A 21,557-nucleotide genomic window follows, 5' to 3' on the forward strand; every position below is an offset into this window, starting at 1 on the left:
GACCCTCTGCACCAACAAACAGTCAGGATCCTGACACTTCAGCTGTGGCATCTCCACCCAAAACCTTCAACACAATTCAAATGTCTTGACCTGCACCTGACAATCAAACCCAGAACTGGACAGGAAAGGGACAGCAATAAAACTTTCTCTACCAAAAATATGCAACAGCCTAGTACAATAGTATAGAACAGCCCAAGAGCTGATCACTTCGAGGATGTGCTGCCAAACCCTCTGATGCAGTTTGATCACACCTGCAAATATAACAAGTCATACAAAGCCCCCCTGGATTTTCTGAGGCTGAGAAGTTGAGTCTCCAGTGAAGCCAACTGTAAACCACTGATTTTCACTAGCCTTTTAAGTCATCTTTTGACCAAACACCAATAAGTCACAAAGGTAAGTATAATGGAAAGGATGACAGTACTACAGTAACTGCTCATTTTGAGTGATCACCTGCCAGAAAAAGGAAAAATGAGAAGCATTTCCTTTTTCTGTTATTGTCCAGCTAGGAGAATTTGTGTCCCTTGCAGTTGTTCTTGCCCCAGAGTTCATCATTAGAACAATAAAATCAGATAAGTTTACAGCCAAAAAGAACCTCAAGAGATCTGCTGGCCCAGCTTCTTGCAGCCAGGCAAGATGAACTACACTTAAACCTTGTCTGATGGATAGCTGTTGAATTTGGACTTAAAAACCTTCACAGAAGTGTCCAAAATGTCCCTTGTGAGTTTGCTGTTTCAATTGTTTGTCCTGGAAACAAGCCTGCATGATCTACCCACTCGGCACAAAAGCTACCACAAAATGAAGTGTAGCATTGCTTCTGCATTCTCTGCCATCTTCTGGTCTCAGTACACTGCTCCATCAAAGCCCTAAGACCTCCCTGGGTGAACAGGGGTCAGCAGCTTCGCACTGTGGGTCTGTAGCACACTTACCACAATCCCAGCCTTAAGATCCCAGCTGCCTTGTGTTGCACAAGGTCCACAGTTACATTGCTCTGATAGGATAAGGCACTTCGCAGTCAGAATTCGAATGGCACAAAGTACATCGAACAAGTTCACTCTTCTTCTCATAATTTAAAATTAGTCACTAAATAAGGTGTCAGCAGGCTTCCCACAAGGATCCAGCTGTTAAGTCTTTACTGTTGTGTTTTCTTTGAAGTCAAGAGGAAAAAATTCTTGTTTGCCAACTTATAATTCAAAATATGCCAGAAGAATCTTCTTTCAAACAAACAAGATGCAAAAGAAATGCTGGCACTAAAGTGGTGCAGTCTTGTGAATTATGGAGTTATGGAATCATTTTGAAAGTAAATTTTATGATACATAAATGTTCATGTAAATAAGATTAGATTTTTTCCACAGAGGGGGCAATATAGATCAGAGGTATGAAATGCTGTTTATGGTCAGCCATCAGGACTGTTTACTTTGTACATAGATGTGCAGCACACAACAAAAAGAGGACATTCTAGTGTTGAAGAACTATCTAATAAAAATTAGGGGAAACCTTCTCTTTTTATTTAATATAGATGAGCCCAAAGTCCTGCAACTCCTACTGCATAACAAAATTATTTCTGTCACTTGCAAATTTAGACACCTGCCTTTGTCAGCCATTTGCACATGTAAGAGATCAGAGCAGGTATTGCTCAAACGAGTCAGTCATTTTCTTGGGAAATAAATTAAAGCTTGATCCCTGCTGAAGGAGTCCTTTTGCATTGTTCCAGCAATTTCTTTGTATTTTCTATTTGTTTTGTTTTTGTCTGTTTTATACCATTCTCCAATTATTTAGCCCAACAGCATCCATTTTAGAGATGAACAACATACTGCAGGGGCATTAAAATGGCACACATTACATACCAACCCATCAGTTTGGCTCCATACACCAGAGCATTCACCAGCACCTGAACACAGGTGTGACCACCAGGGCCTTGCAGTTACATGTGGAAAACACCTCATTGTAAGTCCTGGTTCTGTTTTCACTTTGTGTACGTAACCACACACACATATTTTTCTGTGAGCACCTAGTAGACCTAAGGGTGGCTCTTAAATATAAGTGCAGAGAGGCTGCATCGAAAGTTGGGAAGTTTCCTATTTGAAATGTCGTTCTGAGGCACTACCAAAAGCAAAGACAACAAAAGCTACGCTAAGGTAGAAAAAGCCAGATGTGGCTGTTGCAACACGACTGTTATGAGATACCTCCCACTCTCTGAAGGTACACTGAGCACGCAGCATAGGAACATATTCCTGGCTGACAACCCATCCCACCAGCAACCTCAGCCTGTGGCAGCAACTTTGTGGGAATGCCAGGACCAGCAAAGAAGGGGAACAAGGAAAAGCTTTTCCAACATGAATGTAAGACCCCAAAGTTTTCACTTAACCTTAAGAAAATATTTGGTTCAGGCAAGCTGTCAAACCCCATATAGCCTTCTATCCTTGCCAAGGTTCTTCCAGAGAGTAATTCGACTGTAGTACCTCCCTGTGCACAGAGCTCTGGTAAGTAGTGACCTTCAGCTCACAAAGGACCCACAAGGTGATGGCACTCTTCTAATGACCTAAACTATAGGCATGTGTCCTTCTAGTCACTCAGAGTTTAATGCTCACAGCCAACTCTACACCTCCTGTTTTTTGCTTTATCTTGATCTGTGGGCTATGTAGCACATGTGAGCACTCCCCAGTTCACTCCAGGACAAATATCCCAGCTGAAACCACAATTTCCAGTTGTATAAACTAATCTGGCTAATTTTCCCTTTAACAGTTTAAAGAGTGAGGAAGCATAACCTGTGAAAAGGAGGGTAGTAATATCTTTTATGGACACATCTAGATTCAGAGGATGATAAACCCTCTGCCGCCATAAAGGTGAAAAATCTGCAAATCCATAGAGCTCTTCCATCCCCTGAGTGGAAGACTGAGTTGTTTTCCTGCAAGATATCTCCAGCCCTAAACTCGCAAGGAAAACAGTCATCACCAGTCCTGACCCCACTGAAGTCAAAGGCAGTTTTGTCATTGACTTTAACAAAACTAGGATTCACCCTAGGGTAAGGGGCATTGTGTTTTTCAGCAGCCACTCATGTGGAAATTTTGCTTAGATGACTGACTGCCTGGAAGGTAGCGGTGCTAGGCCACAAAATACCAGAAATGTTTCTGTTAACCCACATACTTCAGCACTTGAAACTGCAGATATTGGAGTACACTCTTGTCCTCTAGAAAGAGTATGTTTCTATACCCTTGGCTCCTTTACTCCACCTGAAGCTGGTTATGCACCTGGTGTACCTAACCCGTTGTTCATCAGTGCTACTGGGTCTGACTGTTTATCAGGAAACATCAGAGAGTTTTTATGTTCTCACATTGTAAATAATGTGACAGACCTTGAAAATATAATGTGTCTTTTTATAGCTACTGTATGCATTGTGAATTATAAAAACTCCTGAAAATAGAGATGAAAATAGGCTATTGCATTCAAGTTTCATGTTGACTCAAATTCTGATTTAAAAATTCACTTATAATGTATGTCCAGAGCACAGGAAAATGGATAAAAATATAGGAAGTTGGAATCAAAAGATGAATCCAAAGGCATGCTTAGAAAATTCCTAAACTAATTTCAGGAATTCATCTGGTACTTAGGCTCCAGGCTGAATAATCGTCTGAGCTCAAAAGAACTAACATATTTGTGCAAGGGTATTTCAAAAATTTCTCTGAGCTGTGAGTCTGAACAAAAGTTCTTCTTATTTGTCATGGTTTAACCTCACTCAGCAATAGAAATGAGACAAAAGTCCTTGGGAAGATTGCCTGCTTGTGTATTGGCTTTTCAGTATAAGTCCCACACTTGGTAACATGCATATAAATTTGTACGTATGAAGTATGGTTTGGCATTAAAACTACCATGAAAATCCACACTGTGTAAAGGTAAAAACAGTATTACAGTACAATAAAGCTTATGCTTAGCTGAGCTGATTTTACCTGCTCTAAATAGAGAGAGCCTCATGAAAATAAAAAATAAAAATGAGTGATGAAAGGTAAGTATCAGAAAATTCAGAGGAGTTGTAAAAAAAAGAAGGAAAGACCAAGAGAGATCCAAATTTCAGGCTTTGCTTCTTGCACTTCTTTCTAATTGTGAAGCATCCACAAAAGCTTCCACCAGCTTCTTTCTATTTCTTCAGTCTAAAAATTAGAGCTGGTGTCTATCCACAGGAGAAAGGGTTCCTCACAAAATTTCCACCATTTCCTGCTTCTCCCTTCTTTAATGGGATCCTTCAAAGCACTCTTGTGCTCCCACTTTTGGGCCAAGCCATGATGGTTCAGCCATCTAAAAAATTAAACTTATTCTAGTAGTTAGAAATGAGAGGCCTGCCCCACATAAGATGTAGTGGCTGCTGAATTCTATGGTTCTGAAGTGAGCCAAAAAGAAGCTTGAGGGTAGAAAATGAGTTGACCTCCTTTGCTGCAGCTGCCTATAGGCATTGCTTTGAAGGGTAGAATTTATGGCCATAATTGTTCCCATGGAATGGGAAACTTTCCATAGCTAAGCACTGACCAGTCACAGTCTTGTCCAGTGGAGCTGTCCTTGGCATCAATTATACCAACACCTTGCACTCCTCCAGCATCATCCATCAATGGATCTTAGAGACCATTAGAGTTCCCAGAGAATGAAGGGATGGAGAATGGCTCAATGTCTTCTTCAACAACAAAATGTTATTTTTGTTTTATGGTTGTAAAGCTGAGGGTAGAGGAACCTGAGTGACCTTGGCCCAGACAACAGGGCCAGAAAGAACCTCAAATTTCCTGAACACCATTCCTAAAGGACAGGAATGGCCACTTGGCTCCTTCGTGTTCCTGCCCCGTAAAGAATTTTTCCATCGCTATGCAAATCAGGGAAGATACTCATACATCCCTATCCCCACTTACAAACTGCCTCTCTTTGAGGTATATTTTATTTCCACTTTCCCTCTTTAGCTGCCAAAGAGCTTTCTACCTCAGTAGTGGTGCCTTATAGAGCAACGACAAAATCCTGCAGTACAACAGAGCAGAGGTTCTATGGCTAAGACAACTGCTATTTTCATCAATTCTTCAGCAAACCAGCTGATCGTAAAAGCTATTCTTGACTAGCCTGCCTTTGTAACACCAGTCACCAGGAGAACACAGCACATACTATTGGCTGTGGCCCTCACTAAAAATACACTGCATTCTCACACAACAACAGAAACTCCCACCAGGGCCAATGGACAGCAGACTAAAAACAGTAACCAAAGGCTTTAAATTGCACAAATTACAAAGGTAGAAGAACTGAAAGCAGCATGCCACTAAAAGCCATCTGCCATCTTGGCCCGCCCATGTGTCCCTTCTCCCCAGCAGTGTTTTATATTAGTAATGATGTCTCTGTATTATGTATGACATAGTCTCTGCTGCTTTGAGCAAGCAGTAATATAGATGCTCCTTCAGTCTGGTGTTTTGCATATACACATTAGCTGCGGGAGCAGAAGATCTGCCTTCCAGTCTCTCTCTGGATATAGTTCAATTGGAAGGTAATATTCACATGCATATATTCTCCAAATCACATGTACATGCTGTATTATCAGAACCCCCATGTACATTAATAATACACAAAAATACACAGAAATAAGCATGGATTCAGCCATGATGTAGATTAGATGAGACAAGAATGGAGAACATAGAAATACAGGAAGAAAATCAGCAAATGGTTAGTCTGATTATGGGCCTGTTTCCAGAATACGAAACATGTTTTGTTTTCTTTATGAATTACTTTTATTAGTAGGTTAATTACTTTACCTGTCATTGAAGCTGTCATTTATAAGGGTCTTTGAAGCGAATTCTCAGAAGAGTTTTGAAGGAATAGAAATATGAAGCCAGCCATTGCAATTGTCTGAAAGAAGCTTCAGAGATGGATGTGGAGACGAGGATAGGGCACAGCAGTTCTGCAAGGAGAAATACTCAAGATAACTCTCAGTGATCAAGTACAAGAGCAAGAAACAATCTCCCAGATTAACACACCCTGTGAAGGAAAAAAAAAAGTGAGAGAGAATTTCTTATCCTAGGAATGGTAACATTCTTATCTGTAAAAACTGCTTTCACTACCTGAGCTAACAGGCTAACTCAGGCATTTTCATGCAGCCCTGCAAATAACATCTGAGCCAACAGCCTGTACTGAGAAAAGACAATGACTGGGAACCAGAGAAAAGACAGAGGAAAAGGTGAGAACAACACAAGTGAATAGACAGACCAGATTATTAATCAGAGGAAAGAGTTTATCAGGAGCTGGTTCAAGTGAAATAACTACTTTTGCAGCTGACCTCGGAAACCACTGTAGGGAAATGAAGCGAGTTATTGGAAAGTTGGTGGAAAAGTTTATTTTCTCATTATACAAGTTCATTTATTCAGAGCATTTTGCAAAATATTCTGTGTAACCCACTTTCTCAGCTGCTGTACATTGGAAGTATGTGAATACAGAACAGTTTAGCTGGGGTTCAGCGAGTGTTCCCATAAGATACAATGCTTGCAGCACTGCATTACCGCATGACTATAGATGTTAGTTAGCTGACCTCCAACTACCTGTTCATAGAGACCTCCCCCTGCTCCAGTAAATTCCTCAGCTTTCCTAAGGTCACTTGCAGACACCTTGACAGACATCTACACAATTGTGAGGTTCTGTAAGGGATGTTCCATCACCACAATTCAGCCCTCCTCGGAAGACAGGTTGAAGACACTGGATGTCCAGGAGATATTCAGGGTGAAGGCAGGGAGAACAGCACATAGAAGAGGTAGAAAGATACAAAAGCAGAGGAAGGAGGAGACAAAGAAACTATAGAGAGAGAAAGAGAAACGGAGAGGAACTACGAGAGAAGAAGGAAAACAGAAAACCAAAGCCTGACAAGTAGATCAGATGTAACTGTGGGGAAGCAGCAGCTGAGGGAAGAACAAAGTCTGCAAATAACAGGAGGAAGAGATGGCCCAATGGAATAGTTGAGCCTAGGAGGAACCAGAGAGTGGAATGAGCTGTCTAGGTTCAGAAAGACAACAGCAAAGAATATGTAGTAAATATATTATTTTTTTTCTCCTTGTTAGAGTATTTATCATTGTTGGAGCAGACAGATGATAGCATACAAGAATTGTTCCACAGCTGAGTTGGGGATCCCAAGCCAGTGTAATCTGTATTTGAGCACAGGATGTTATATAGTAGCAGACATTCTGATTTTCAGAGGTCCTGAGCTAGTAATCATAAATCTCACACCATCAAAGGCAGCTGCTTTCCCCTGAAAAGCTGTCCTGCAACAATGAATGTTATTTTACTGAACTTTTACTCATTATTTGGATGCATCGGGCCTCATCTCAGAATACTGCTGGACAAGAACAGCTATTTGGCTAGCACACAGTATGGGAATAAGGAGAGGGGAATCTCTTCTTGGAGGTAACATTTTTCAGGTATTCTCCCAGGCAAGCTGTTCAACTGTGTGGTGCTTCATACTTGTGAGATGAGAACACCTAATTCTATAATTCCCAGGAATACTGGCCTAGGTGTACAAAGTGCAATGAGATCCCCAGAAGAAAGGACTAATTTTAACTCCGGAGGGTTGACATTTACTTATTTTTTCCAATCTGCTGTTTCTTAGAACTGCAAATCCAAAGGGATGGGATGGTGCAGGCAACTGGCGATATCATTGTCACAATAGTAACATCATGGCACAGACAGCCCCAGCTCATAAGGCAGTAGGAAGCACACGAGTTGGTACATAAAAAAGGACTGGCAGCACAATGCAGTGTGTGGATGCCAGATTCATTGCTCACTGAAAGCTGCATTTCCAAACCCAGCATTCGCCTCATGTCTGAGCTCAAGCTGACTGTAATAGGGGAAAAAAAATCAAAAAAAATTCTAAGCCTGAGAATTTTTGTTGCTCTTGATCCTTGCAGCACAAGGAGGAAAGCAGGATTTTTGCACTGAAATACCATTGAAGAGTTGGTCTGAACTGAACTTTCTCTTGGCATTCTGGCTGCTCCTACCTTTGTAAAAACTATCAGGCAAGAGTTTGTTTCTTTGAGAGAGATTTAACAAAGCTGCAGACATCCATTTTAGCCAAAGTGATTTCATCTGTTTTTCCTCCAAGGCTGCCCAGCTGAAGAGTTATCATTAGAATTTTTCTCATCACAATTCCCAGTAACTGGTTGGTACCAACCTACTATTCACTTCTTCCAGTCCCTATCCAGACTTGCAAACATCAAACAATTCAGACGTTGATCAGAAAAAAATAATATAAATAAAAGCTAGCAGGGAAAATAAAAAGTCAAGCTACTCCTCAGAAATCTGTAAACTGAAGGTGTACACCTATTTTTCTTTGCACTGGAGGTATTTAAGATAGAGCCTGCAGGCTACTTCCTGACTCCTGGGGATGCTGAGATTCAGACTCATGGTTTGGCCTCATTTTTAGCCAGGATAGCACAACTACAGGACAGAAGAACTGCTTAAGGATCTAATTACAGGACTGAAAGCCAGGAAACTATGAATATCAACATCATCATCAGAATTTTCCCTTGTAAATCACTTAATTTCAATGCCTCCTCATTCCTATGTCTGCATGAAAACAAACAGACTCGCCTACTCTCAAATTAGTCTCAGAGTTACTGACAGAGAATCCCTTAGCCCAAAGTGCAAATTTGATTCTTGAGCATTTGTCAGGAGTTCAATATGTAAAGCACTGAGATTAGAAAGACGAATTTCAGGCAAAAGGGGACATCTTCTCAGGAACTGAAGAAGCTTCATGGAAGCCTGAATAAGTTCAAACTTGATCTTGTAGGAAGAGAAGTCCTTCTCTTACCAGCTTGAGATTTGTCTTCTTTAGGTATCAATGGACCAAATCCGGAAGAATTTTCTCTCTGCCATTTGAAAAGGCAAAAAAAATTTTATGGAAAATTGTTCATTCAACAGTCAAAACATTTTTTGTTGGCACTGAGAAAAGTAAGAAACATTTAGTAAAGATGACCCAAGAAACAGAAATATTTCACTTATGTACATAGGGCATTATTACTGACCTGAAAAACTACATGAGACACAGTATTGGACAATACACTCTTAGTCTTTAACTCTCATGGGGTATTACAAAGTGTTAATGAGTGGGCTGTGATATTACAAGCTGTGCAAGCTTAATTTGAGATAAAAAAAATTGCAGAATAAAAAGAAAAAGAAAAAGAAAAACAAATAATATTAATTTTTAAAAAAATGCAAGTTTTTCAACCACCATCCATTTTTATCTAGTGAAAGACTGGCCCAAAAGATGTGATGATACACCTGATGTGGAGAGTACAGAATGCCTCAATTGGTAATCAAAAGTAGGGAGAATCTTTGAAATTCTTAATGTAAATTTATTTGGCAAAATTCATCATTTTTAAGGGTACGTTGCAAAGTGACTTTACTTGAGGTAAAGTACAGTTATAAGCATATGTTTGAACAATGTAAAAACATAGATCATCAATCTACCAGCATCAGAGGCATCCTGATTTACCTAAACCAGTTGCACTTCCAAAAGAAGTGTCTTCAGGATGATTAGGTCCTGTCCATACGCAAGAGGAGCAGCCAACTGCAGCGTCATTAACACCCCTAAATGAAGCGGGAAAATCAGGATGATGATGCTGGAAATTGTGTACAGCTGATTTAAATCCTAGCAGCATTTGTTTAGAAGTGAAAATAACTGTAGAAGTCAATTTGAAACTAACTGAGAGTGTGTTTCAAAAATTTACTTTTCATCATGTAATGTTATATTTGCAAAGATACAAAGTATGGAATACCAGTGGAGTGTAAAAATCCCCTTGCACATTTGGAAAGGGATCCATCTTACATCAGTGTAATGTAAACAAATATAAAACACATAACAGTGCAGATCTCTTCCTTTTTTAAATGAGCTGTATTCCAAACCACAGAGAGGTAGTTAATAATTCCTTGAAGACATCCCAGAGAAGCAACAGAAGTGAACTTCAAAACAAGATATACTCATTACTTGTTGGAGAAGTGTTTGCTGAAAACAAAAGACTGGTTCCTCTAGCAGTGTTGGAAAAAGACATGGGCATTAAAATAAAACACAATATTCAACATGGTGAAAAACATAAGCAAAAAGCAAGAGATTATGTTCTGGCCTGAGATTAAGTGTTTAGATAACGAACAAAATAGTATATTGTGATACACTTCATTGCTCCCAAAAAGCATAAGCAGAATGCAAGGTTACAAAATCCCCCCAGAAATGCAGACAGGCTAACAGGAGACACTGCCAAGCATGATAAAGTATTTGCAGTAATCACTACTCTTAAAAGCACAGAAAGAAAGAGTCCAAAACATTCACAATTTATTGGGGAAAACACCACTTGTTTTCCAGGCTTTCAGAGGGCCCCCAGTAGCTGCTACCTCAGCCAAACTCATGTAAAATTATTAAAGAAAGTGAAAAAAGATTAAACTGAAAATGAAAGGTGAGTTAAAGAGTCCTTAGAATAAATCAATAAATAAATAGTAACCAGTCACTTGGATTAAAAAATGCATATTCAAGAGCACTTAATCAAAGATGTTACTAAGTTACCTGTAACCAAGTCCTCAATTCTGCCTCAGTATCTGGAGGAACAAAAGGTGAAAAATGTGAAAGCATCTATGCTTCCTAAGGGCTTCATGGAAGACTAAGGGAATGACAGACCAGTAAACATGACCTCTGCAGCAGATAAATACATAGAAATCAAAATAAAGAATAAAATTAGTATACGCATATAAATATGATGTTCTGGGGAAGGATCCAACAATTTGTGCAAAAAGGAGTCATGCCTCACAAATTTATTAAACTATTCAATGAACATATGGCCTAGGACACTACTGGGTCAATACAGTGTTCACTTGAAGTGAACCTAAGCATCCCTAGAATAAGAAAATAGTAGCAGGAACAAAACTGTACAATTAGTTTTGCAGATGGAAAAAGGTTTCAAATATGTTGTTCGCTATATTCATAAACAACCTGGGAAAGCAGTACAAGTGAGGTGACAAAGTTTGCTGATGATACAGCACTACTCAGAACAGCTTAAGTTGAAGCTAATTGTGGAGAGCTTCAGAAGAGTGTCGTGAACTAAGGTAAAACTCAGTGGTGATGAATGCCAGTTGATGCACGTGGAGGAAAATAACACCAGTTATAAGTACACAATGATCAGCACTGCACAGGAGAGAAATCTTGGAGTCACTTTGAATAATTAGAAAAGGTCATCTCAGTGTTCAACTGCCACCAGAAATGCTCAGAGGGGCTTTTAGGAATCACTAGGAAAGAAAATGAGAGAAAAAAAGAATGGGAAAAAAGAAATTACCATCTTGCTGGATAAGTCCACAATGCACCTGCATCTTCAATACTTCTAGTCTCTATCTCAGAGTACAGAGTGCATAGAAATGTTATAAAGAGGGGTGGAATAGCTGACCATAGGCACAGGAGAGATTTTTTTGCAGTGAGGAACAAAACTGTAGCTCATCAGACTGGAAGAAAGACAGCAAAAGAGGGATGTGATAGAGTTTACAAAAGCATGAACGGTATTAAGAAGGTGAATGGGGAATGATTATGTTAATATACAGAGCTGGAGGCACTCCGTGAAATTATCAGGTAGAAAAATTTTAAAAAATAATTATTCTTCATACAACACAAATTGTGATATTTGCTGTCATGAGATGCTGTGAAATCCGGAAGTATAAATGGGTAAAAAAAGGGATTAGAAAAATTAATGGAGAAATAAATCTATCAGGGACTACTAAATACAATGCAGAAAGTTTCTAAAGTCCTGATTGCTGAAAGCTTAGTGGGTAAATCTTTAGGATGCCTCCGAGTTTTGAGAAGGTGATGCTGTTATTGCTTCATATTATGGCTGCTTCTCAAAGGTCACAAGTAAACACAGGGTATCTCTTATGCTGATCATGTACTCACATAACAAAGAGATGTTCTCTGTCCTCAAAGATATATGCTGTGCTGTGACAAAAGCTCTAGAAGTCAGGATACTCAGCTCCAATTTGCTGCTGAATTAGAGAAAACACAATCTGAATTTATAAACACTTTGCACCTTGATTTTTTGCATTTACACTGTGGGAATTACAGTGTCTGAACACAAGCTCCAAATTAGTTGAAAGGTTTAAGTGAGCAGAGACTAAAAAGGGAAGGGGCTTTTATTTTGGCAACATTTTTTAGGGCCTGCCTGTAAAATACAAGTAAGGCACTACTCATTGGAAACTTCCCATAACTACTAAGACAGTCTAATGTCATCAGCCCTAGCTTTAAATGGCAATTTTAGTTATAATATTGTAAACAATCCCCTGTATGGACCAGCGAAAGTTAAACAATATTGCTCTATTACATAGGCTAATAATTTTCAGTGTGGTTCCTTGTACTAAGTAATCAGAAATTGTGGGATTGGATAAAGGATAGCAAGATCTTGTAAAGGGGATGACTCCCAAGAGTGTCAATAAGATGTATTTAGCTTGGACTTATTTTAAGAAATAAGAGAAAAGATCAACCATAAGAATACTTCACACAACAATAAAATCTGAAGTAGCAAATTTGTAGTTCAACTGTGTGAATGAAAGAACCATCTCAGGTGAGGACTGATGGTGAGTGAACTGTGGTTTAGTACATAGTGCACAAAGTAGGCTCAGCTGTGGTTAATACACCAGTGAGGACATTATGAAGTGACTTATATGCTAATTCTGCTAGGCACAGGAAAACCATGCAAAACTGTAAGCTCTCAGAGAGCAGCATCTGAGCACAGCAGCTTCCAAGAGGGACACTTCCACCATCAGCTGACACCAAACAGGCTTCATTGAGCACAGGGATTTTCTGGCAGTGACCACACTCGAGTGCAGGGAGTGCTGATGAAGGATAGGAGCAGGCACTCTTTTCCAAGAGAGATATTGGAGCCAAGCTTGAGTGTACTCCCAGGCTGTAGGACCAGAGGTGCTTGCTACCCCAGGGCTGCAAACATGGATGGACACAATGTGAATGGGAAGCAGGCTAGTATAAGGACCTCTCTCATTGGCAGCTTGCCAATAGTAGCAGGCAGGACACCCACAGAAGTTTTAAGTTAACATGAATGCCTGTTTCACTCATCATTCCTGGGTACTGCTGCTGCACATCCAGAGCTATGCTCTGTTCCCTGCTTCCAGGAAGAATTTTCTGGTTTTGCGGCCAGGAGTAAGAGCATTAGCAAGTTTCAAACAGACTGCAGGTGATGTATGGAGAAATAAGCAACTAAGGAACTGATCTAAAAGGAATAAAAACCATGTAAGCTTCCTAGTGACAGATGGGGAAGTAAAAGAAGGAGCCTTCTGCTATATGTCACATCTTCTGTCACCTCTTGCTCTCCTCAACTGATGCACATCATTCTCTGTTTCCTTTTCCTGATATCACTTTTTTCTTCCTGACAGATAAACAGTCACCACCTTAGATTCCCCAGAGTGGATTCCAACAAACGACCTGGAGAAAAAGGTTTCCAAGCTTGTTAAAAATGCCTTATGCTGCTTTGCCCTTCCTCTATTTGGTTTGTCTGCCTTGCAAGGCAATACTTGTTCTATTTTCAAAGATGGAAATCATTAAAGGCAGCAAACAAATCAATAATGATGGAAGGCAATGGAGAAATCGGAATCTTCTTTCAGTCTCAGGACCATTTACATTTTCAAGAGAAACTTGAGTTCATGTGGATAAAAGCAATATATTGAGAGAAATTCCATCTGATGCAGAGCCTGAGCAATGAGTAGAACTTGTAGTGCCATGCTGCTTTTGATCTCCTATCAGAACAGAATGTCTCATAAGGGGGAAAAAAAAGATTTTCCATTTCACTGGTTCTGGGGTGGAGCACATAGTGGCCTCACATTTATCTGCAACAGCATTAGATAAAGGTTTTGATACAAAATGTGAAGAACCTCCATTCAGCTCAAATCTCAATTATCCTCCATTGACTTGGAGCAAAACATACCTATCATCTGTCATAAATGTCACATGGTCTGAAATAACTAGTGACAGCACCTTGAGTCTAAGAAAAGTCTTAGGTATATTGTGAGAAGGGAAAACAAAAGCTTTCTTCCATGGGAAGGAGCTATGTCCTGCAGTCTTGCAGTACCTCTCTCTCCATGATTCAGCCAGCACCTTGATGTCCTCTCTAGCTCCCTCTTTCACTCTGCTTCCTCATTTACCTCAAATACCACATCCATATGAAGTTTAACAAGGGCAAGTGCTGGATTCTGCACCTGGGATGGGGCAATCCCGAATGCCTGTTTGGCCTGGAGGAGACTGAGGGGAGACACCATTGCAGTCACAACTTCCTTGTGAGGGGGAGAGGAGGGGCAGACACTGATCTCTTCTCGGTGGTGCAGTGACAGGATCCGAGGGAACAACCTGAAGTTGCGTCAGGGGAGGTTTAGCTTCGATACTAGAAAAAATTTCTTCGCCCAAAGCGTGGTTGGGCACTGGAACAGGCTCCTTGGGGAAGTGGTCACAACACCAAGCCTGCCGGAGTTCAAGAAGCCTTTGGGCAAAGCTCTCAGGCACATGGTAGAATTCTTGGGGCTGTCCTGTGCAAGGCCAAGAGTTGGAATTTGTCGATCCTTGTGGGTTCCTTCCAACTCAGAATATTCTGGAATTCTGTGATTCCAGAGACTCTCTTTCTAATTCTCTCAAATATGGGTACATGGGAGGTATGTGTACATCTTTCTTGTGCATAAGCACAGCATTTAAAAATATTCATGCAGGACCAATCTAGGAATATTTACAATATAGATTTGAAGTACAGATATAGGCATTGTCATGCATTTTTCAATAGTTTCATCTGGACAACCCCTGCAAGCACATGAAGGTTTTGACTGGCAGTTTCAGAGTTGTGTATTAGCATTTGGGAAGCATACAGACAAATCACAGGCACAGCAGAGCTCAGAGCAGGCGAGAGAGTCCCAGCCGCAGCAGGAGAGAAGATAGAGATGAATGAGAGAATACTTCTTATTGCACACAGGAGTGGAGTTCCCAAATTTTGACCCTTGTATTTTTACACCCTTCAGGGCGAGCATCCCCACAAAATGCACTGGAAAAAAAAATGGCATTTTGGCAAAGAAAACCTAAAGAAGACAGATTTAGAGTGCTACATTTCAAAACCACATTTCATGTTGGAATAGGTCTGCTCTCATTAGGGAAAAGGAACCTATTTTACAAAGAAAAGCTCACAAGCCATGCCGGTGTGTGTGGCAGAGAAAAAGAAAGAGGACCATTTTCAAGTTCAAAACATCATACAAAAGCAAGGTCATGTTTGCAGCAGTTCTGTTGGGGTTAGGTTGCATTTAGTTCCAACAATGCTATACATATCAGACATTAAAATAATACCTCACTTGATCTTACTCAATAGAAAAGACAAACCACACAAAACAGGTGCTAGACAGCGATGCAGCCTCCCCATAGTTATCTGGTTTACAAACAGCAAACTCTTTAGCCCTATTATTGTTCTCTCATTTACCACATTCTAGCTCCAAAAGGCACTCTAGTTCTCTAAATTGTTAGCAGCTTTTATAGCCAAAGATAAGTATCCATCACTTTTAATTTTCATCGTTGCATCTGTTTTGTCATTTAGCTGCAGCAGGTTGTATTACAATGATTAATGAGGAAATGGATACAAACATTTTTATTTCAAATAACAGCTCTCGGACAAGATCTGGAAAACAGAACCAAGCCATATGATTGTAAAAAAATAAATAAATACACACACACAAACCTAAACAAGTGGGCATTGTGCCACCCTAGAAATACAAATATCTCTAACAAGAAAGAAAAAGGTATATTTTTCACATTTTCCTGTCTGATGGTTTGTTTGCCTGTTTCTGATGCGGGAGGGAGGGGAGTGTTTTGTTTTACAATTAATTTGCCCCTTTTTATTTCACATAAATGTCCAGCTCAAGTGTGGCACATCAACAAATAGGTTCATTTATCTTTCAGGGAAAAGCCAAACACTGCATTTCTATTCAGAAAAAGCAGCATATATAAAATGTACTGCTAAGAGCAGAGGCCTTTAGCATGAAAAATAATAATTTTTATTGCTCTCTCTAGGACATTTTCTGTAAACATAGTTTATCTGTAATTATATTCAAAAAGAAGTATTATTTAGTGTTATAGTTACCTACAAACCTAGAAGTCCAAAAAATATTTTACAGTTCCTGCTGTATGCAGAAAAGAGTGTGAGTGCTTTTTGCAGAAAGCAGAAAAGTCTTTCAGATTAAACCCCCTTTAGAACAATCCTTCAGTTCAGAAGAATTACCTTAGTTTCCTTAATACTGGTATTACATTCATTTAGTTGTAAGATTTTTCTAGGAAAATGAGAAAATTCATAAAAATACAGTCATATGAAACAACTATTCATCTAATAAACAAAATGTGAAAAACGCAGATAAAGACTATAATATTAGACTGAGATAAATAATCTAGCTGGAGACCTCTTAGATTCTACACTTTCATGTCAATGAAGCATTTGGCCCACCGACGTATTTTTGCCTACTCTGCCAGGCAGGGCTCAGGCTCTGCAGGAGAATACAGCCGTGGATCTCTGCAGGAAGAGAAGACCTTTTTTTCCAAGTAAAATGTTCCCTAACTCTGCAAGGGAGGTTGGCAGTAGATCTCAAACTCTGGCCTGTCTTTTTAATACCCCTACAATAGCTCAGTTGGATTGAGACCAGCTGTTGGTGCATTACCATTTGTAAATGCTTAAAGCAACTACTCCTTGTTTTCTTGGCAACATGTACTGTGAAGGGGAAAAAAAAAAAAAAAAGCACTTTCATTCAGACATTAAGAATTGCTAGATGCCAGCTTTGGCTTACACAAGCTATTGTTTGCACAGCTCCCCTCAACAAGTTTTTACCAAAAAAAAAAAATCCTATAGAGATAAATCGAGCTCCTAAAATTCTGATTTACACCATCCGCTCAGCCTTCATTGGAAACGAGATTCCTTTTTTAATCCAACCATTTAAGGTCACAGATCTTTCTGGGTTTCAACTTCCACAATACCCCCACAAAATCACCTAGATTGTCTTAGGAATGAAAATTATAACTTTCTTACTGTTTAAAAATAAAAGTGATTTTTTTTTCCTGCTAATATAAGCATAAGAAAGAGGTCTAAAATTAGTTTCAGCATGGAAACTGTGGAGAGTGGGAAGACGGGAGAAGAAACAAAAATTACATTGGGGTTATACTTAAGCATTGAGAAATACTGAGAGTCTCAAAATACCAGAAGGATCCTTGACTGGGTTGCCACGGTAAGAAGAGCCTAGTCATAGTAGAAAACATACACCAACATTTATTATTATCATTATCGAGATGGAAACAGCTCCAGTGACCTTTCATTGCCTCATCCTTTCCAACCACCCCTACTAGAGCTTGGTGTACTGGAAGTGTCTAAGCATGAATGCTAGCATCTTGGTGGTTGCAGCTGCTAGTACAATAGGATTAATTTGCCATCTACCAACTCTAATGCCCTTCTGTTTCATCTTCTTTCCCCACCAGGGGCAGTGGTGACAGCATCTGTTCCACTGTTATTTTAGTGGCGCCTTTCATGCTGTTATAGTTAAAGGTCTGTCAGCATTTCCATTACACACACACACACACACACACACACACACACACACGCACGCACGCACACATTTCTTGAGGAAAAGGACAGCTCAAATCCACCTGAAGAGGAAAAAAAAAAATTAATGCATTGGGGTTGAAAATTGTATGAGCGCCTCAGAAGAAAGTATTTATGGTATTATTTGAGAAACAGAAATGGAAGTACAAGAAGTTCTAAGTAACCTATTTTGCATTTATTTGTGGGAAATAATGGTACAAGTTGATATGGATTGTTCCATAACCTTAGAGAAAGCAACCACGCCAAAAAGAACACAAGGGGAAAAAACTTAAACCAGGTTCCCTACTGAACACTTCTTTCAGGTAACTAATTCAGATAATAGAATATTACTTTAATAGCATCCCAGACAAGATTTAATGAGCAGACCGTTGATTGTGGGTGATCACCTCTAAATAAATAACAGGAGCCTGAAATCTCTAAGTTGAGAGTTGCAATCACAGAATCATCGAATTGTTGGGGTTGGAAGGGACCTTAAAGATCATCTAGTTCCAACTCCCCTGCTATGTACAGAGACATCTTTCACTAGACCAGGTTGTTCAGAGCTCCATCCAGCCTGGCCTTGAACACTTCCAGGGATGAGGCATCCACAATTTCTCTGGGAAACCTGTTGCAGTAGCTCACCACCCTCACAGCAAAGAAATTCCTCTTAAAATTTAACCTAAACCTTTTTAGTTTGAAAATGCATTCCCCCTTGTCTTGTCACTACATGCCCTTATAAAAAGCCTCTCCATCTTTCTTGCAGTTTCCCTTCAGGTACTGGAAGGCTGCAAATAGGTCACCCCTAAGCCATCTGTTTTCCAGGCTGAACAAACTGATTTCTCTCACCCTTTCCTCACAGGAGGGGTACTCCATCCTTCTAATCATCTTGGTGGCCTTCTCTGGACTCTCTCCAACAGGTCCATGTCTTTCTTGTGCTGAGGATCCCAGAACTCCATATTCCAGGTGGGGTCTCACCAGAGCAGAGTAGAGGGGCAGAATGAGAAGAACATGTGCTTCTGCAGGCATATCAGGAACACTGACAGGTAAAGCACAACTCCCACCACCAGAAGTGGTTTGAGAACCTACAGGTGGGCTCTTCCAGCCCCTCTGATATGTGTGGTATATAAAGGGTAATGCTTCCTGCAGGCTTTAGGACACGGGCTCATTCCACTGTTGCTTTGAGGAAACTGTTGCTCACATGCACATCTAACTCATGAGCATTGTTTTTTACCCACAAAAGTGAATAGGAAAAAAGCAGTGCTGGGGCAATTAGAGAACAGGTCAGCTTATTTCAGCAAAGAAAGACCTCTGGAAAATGATATGTATCAGGTAAAGCAATGCAGGGCTTCTTCACAGACCCCACAGATGTTTTCTCTCCTCAAGCTACGCCAGAATTTCCACATGAGATTACTTCATCTGTGCAGGTTTCCACCTAGTCCAAGAGAACTTTGAACTAGCACATCTCATCTGAATTCTCAAAATAAACACCCTTTTCCTTGACATGCTTCACTACTGCAGAGTTATGACTTTTGCAACAGAAGATAGGAATTACATTTTTCCAGAGATCTCTTCTTACAGAGAGAAATTCACAGAAAATTTAGAGGGTCAGCACAAGTCTTCACTAGTACTCATCACAGTACTCAACACAGGATTGATATAATCTGTAGTGCCAGATGTGAGCCTTCTATGGGTGAATTAAAATTTGCTTCCAGTCCTACCAACACACTACCATTTACAGCACTTTCTGTAAATCTCTTCAATATTTTGAAGTAATAGTGATGATTTGTCTTCTTGCAAAATACACAAAGGAGATTCAGAACTAATTGTGGATTTTCAAACTTATAGCATACTGGGGGGGGAATACAGTTAAGTAGTAAATTTGGAGGCAAAGCTTCGAAGTCATGCAAATTTCTTTAGTCACATTGATGGTAAGCACAGTCCAGTCACTGTGATGCAAAGTGGATTAAGAACATGCTGTTTCTTTTTCAAGTTACATTATCAAATACCTAGGTGTCCTTTGTCACATCACTTAACTGCTCTGCATTTCAGCATCCTCATCTGTGAAATGGAATAGGTAATTAAACACTCATGAATGCTTTGGGACTCTTTGGTGGAAAGAATTATTATGGTGTCTTATTACTGTGAGACAACACGCAATTGTCTCAGGTCTCTGTAACAGCTGAGCCTAAACGGAAAAGGAAAAACAATCTAAAAGCTCAACTGAGATCTTCTGCTCTAGCCTCTGCAAGAAGCAACTACTACTTCAGACCATTTTCCATGCTGGAGAAATTGTTCTGAGGTTGATCACACTGCAAAAATATTATCATGTTGCAGTAATTTCAAAACTAATCTGAGATAGGATAAAAGAAATATCTCCCAAAAACATTACATTCATGAATGGTCAGAATTATTTAAGAGATGACTGAAAAGAGGAAACTCAAAAGAAGACCACAAAATATAAAGCCTTCCCCTGAGAAGAAAAAGCACCCTAAAAACAGCAGAAACCCACCCCCCACAGTATAGACAATTTCCCAAAAGCTCACGGCAATGAAAAACATTTTATATTGCCCCAAAACTTGCCAGCAGAGAGATCTAGGTTGCTACTGCCCACCTCACAGCACTGAAAAGGCAAGTGCCCAGTGGGTATCATTCTCCATTATCTCTCAAACCTTTGCCACCAGTGTACAGATAGAAGCGACGGAAAAATGAAAAGTGTGTATATTGTAAGCGTTGGTTAAACAACCCCACAGTAATTCTTATTTGCTGGAGGTTTTAGAGAGCAGATGTAGGATTGGCAGGGGCTGGGAGCTGGCTATATTGTTCTAGCACATTTAGAGCCAACACAGAAAGAACACGGAAAGCTGCATTTTTTTGTGTGTGTTCATGTGAATGTGTGTGTGTGTACGTGCATGTGTGTGTGTTTGCCTTTTGCCATCAACTCATCTAAGGCTTCTTGGATTCACACTGACACATAACAAAAAAAAAAAACTAGGTTGGTTCTCTTCCAAAAGAAATATGACTTATATCAGCTGCTGCATGAGAGTCTCTCAATTGCCACTACTAAGCTGCCTATTTTGCAGTAGCAAGTGGCCATGTGCTGTAACACACTGATTGCCTGCTTTGGTGGTATCGGTTGCTAGAATAAGGGCAAACAAATGGGGAACCAAATATAAAAAGCAGCCAACAGCACTGAAGAAGCATTACAGCTGCCAGGCAATAACTTAGATAGTTACAGCTGCCATCACCTAGTTCACGCAAGCTTTTTAATATCTTTTGGCAGTGCTTGGTGTCACAGCACAAAAGGAAAGTTGGCACTACCTAGCATACTTTGTTTGACATAACTGTAGGCAGAACCCAGCTGATACCTTCATCAATGTGTATGTGTTTGCTCTTAAGGTACGTTTTAACAGATCAAACATTGTTTTTCTCTTTCTGTTTCACACACCACTGTTAAATCATAGGTTGGGAACTACACCAGATAAATGGGAAAGAGCTCACTAAGCTGGAGCACATGGCCAGTCCCAGCAGCACCTCAGATAAGGAACACAAAAAAATCCTGAAAAAAAAGAAAAATATAGTACAGCGGGAGGGGCTGTGGAGGGAGGTTTAAAAAAAATAAATATACTGCTTTGCCAAAATGTTCTCCTGCCTCGCCAGTAGCAGCAGCAGCCTCAGAGCCAGGCCAGATTCTCTTCTCCATTTACCGTACTTATAAAAAAACCCACAAGCACAAACACATAGACCATCACATACACATAATTAAAGCATCGACATCCCTTACTGTGATTTACAATCCACACCACCAGAAGTACACAGGCGCTCCCAGGATTTCATCAGTGTCTCATCTGGTGCTCTTGGCAAACCCAACCTCTTCCTTAGACACAGTGCAAGCTGCACCTCGTTCTCTCAGAAATGGGGATGCAGAGCTTTTCCCCT

This window comes from Manacus vitellinus, unplaced genomic scaffold (assembly GCF_001715985.3).
Source record: "Manacus vitellinus isolate BGI_N305 unplaced genomic scaffold, ASM171598v3 scaffold_8_pilon, whole genome shotgun sequence".
NCBI lineage: Eukaryota > Metazoa > Chordata > Aves > Passeriformes > Pipridae > Manacus > Manacus vitellinus.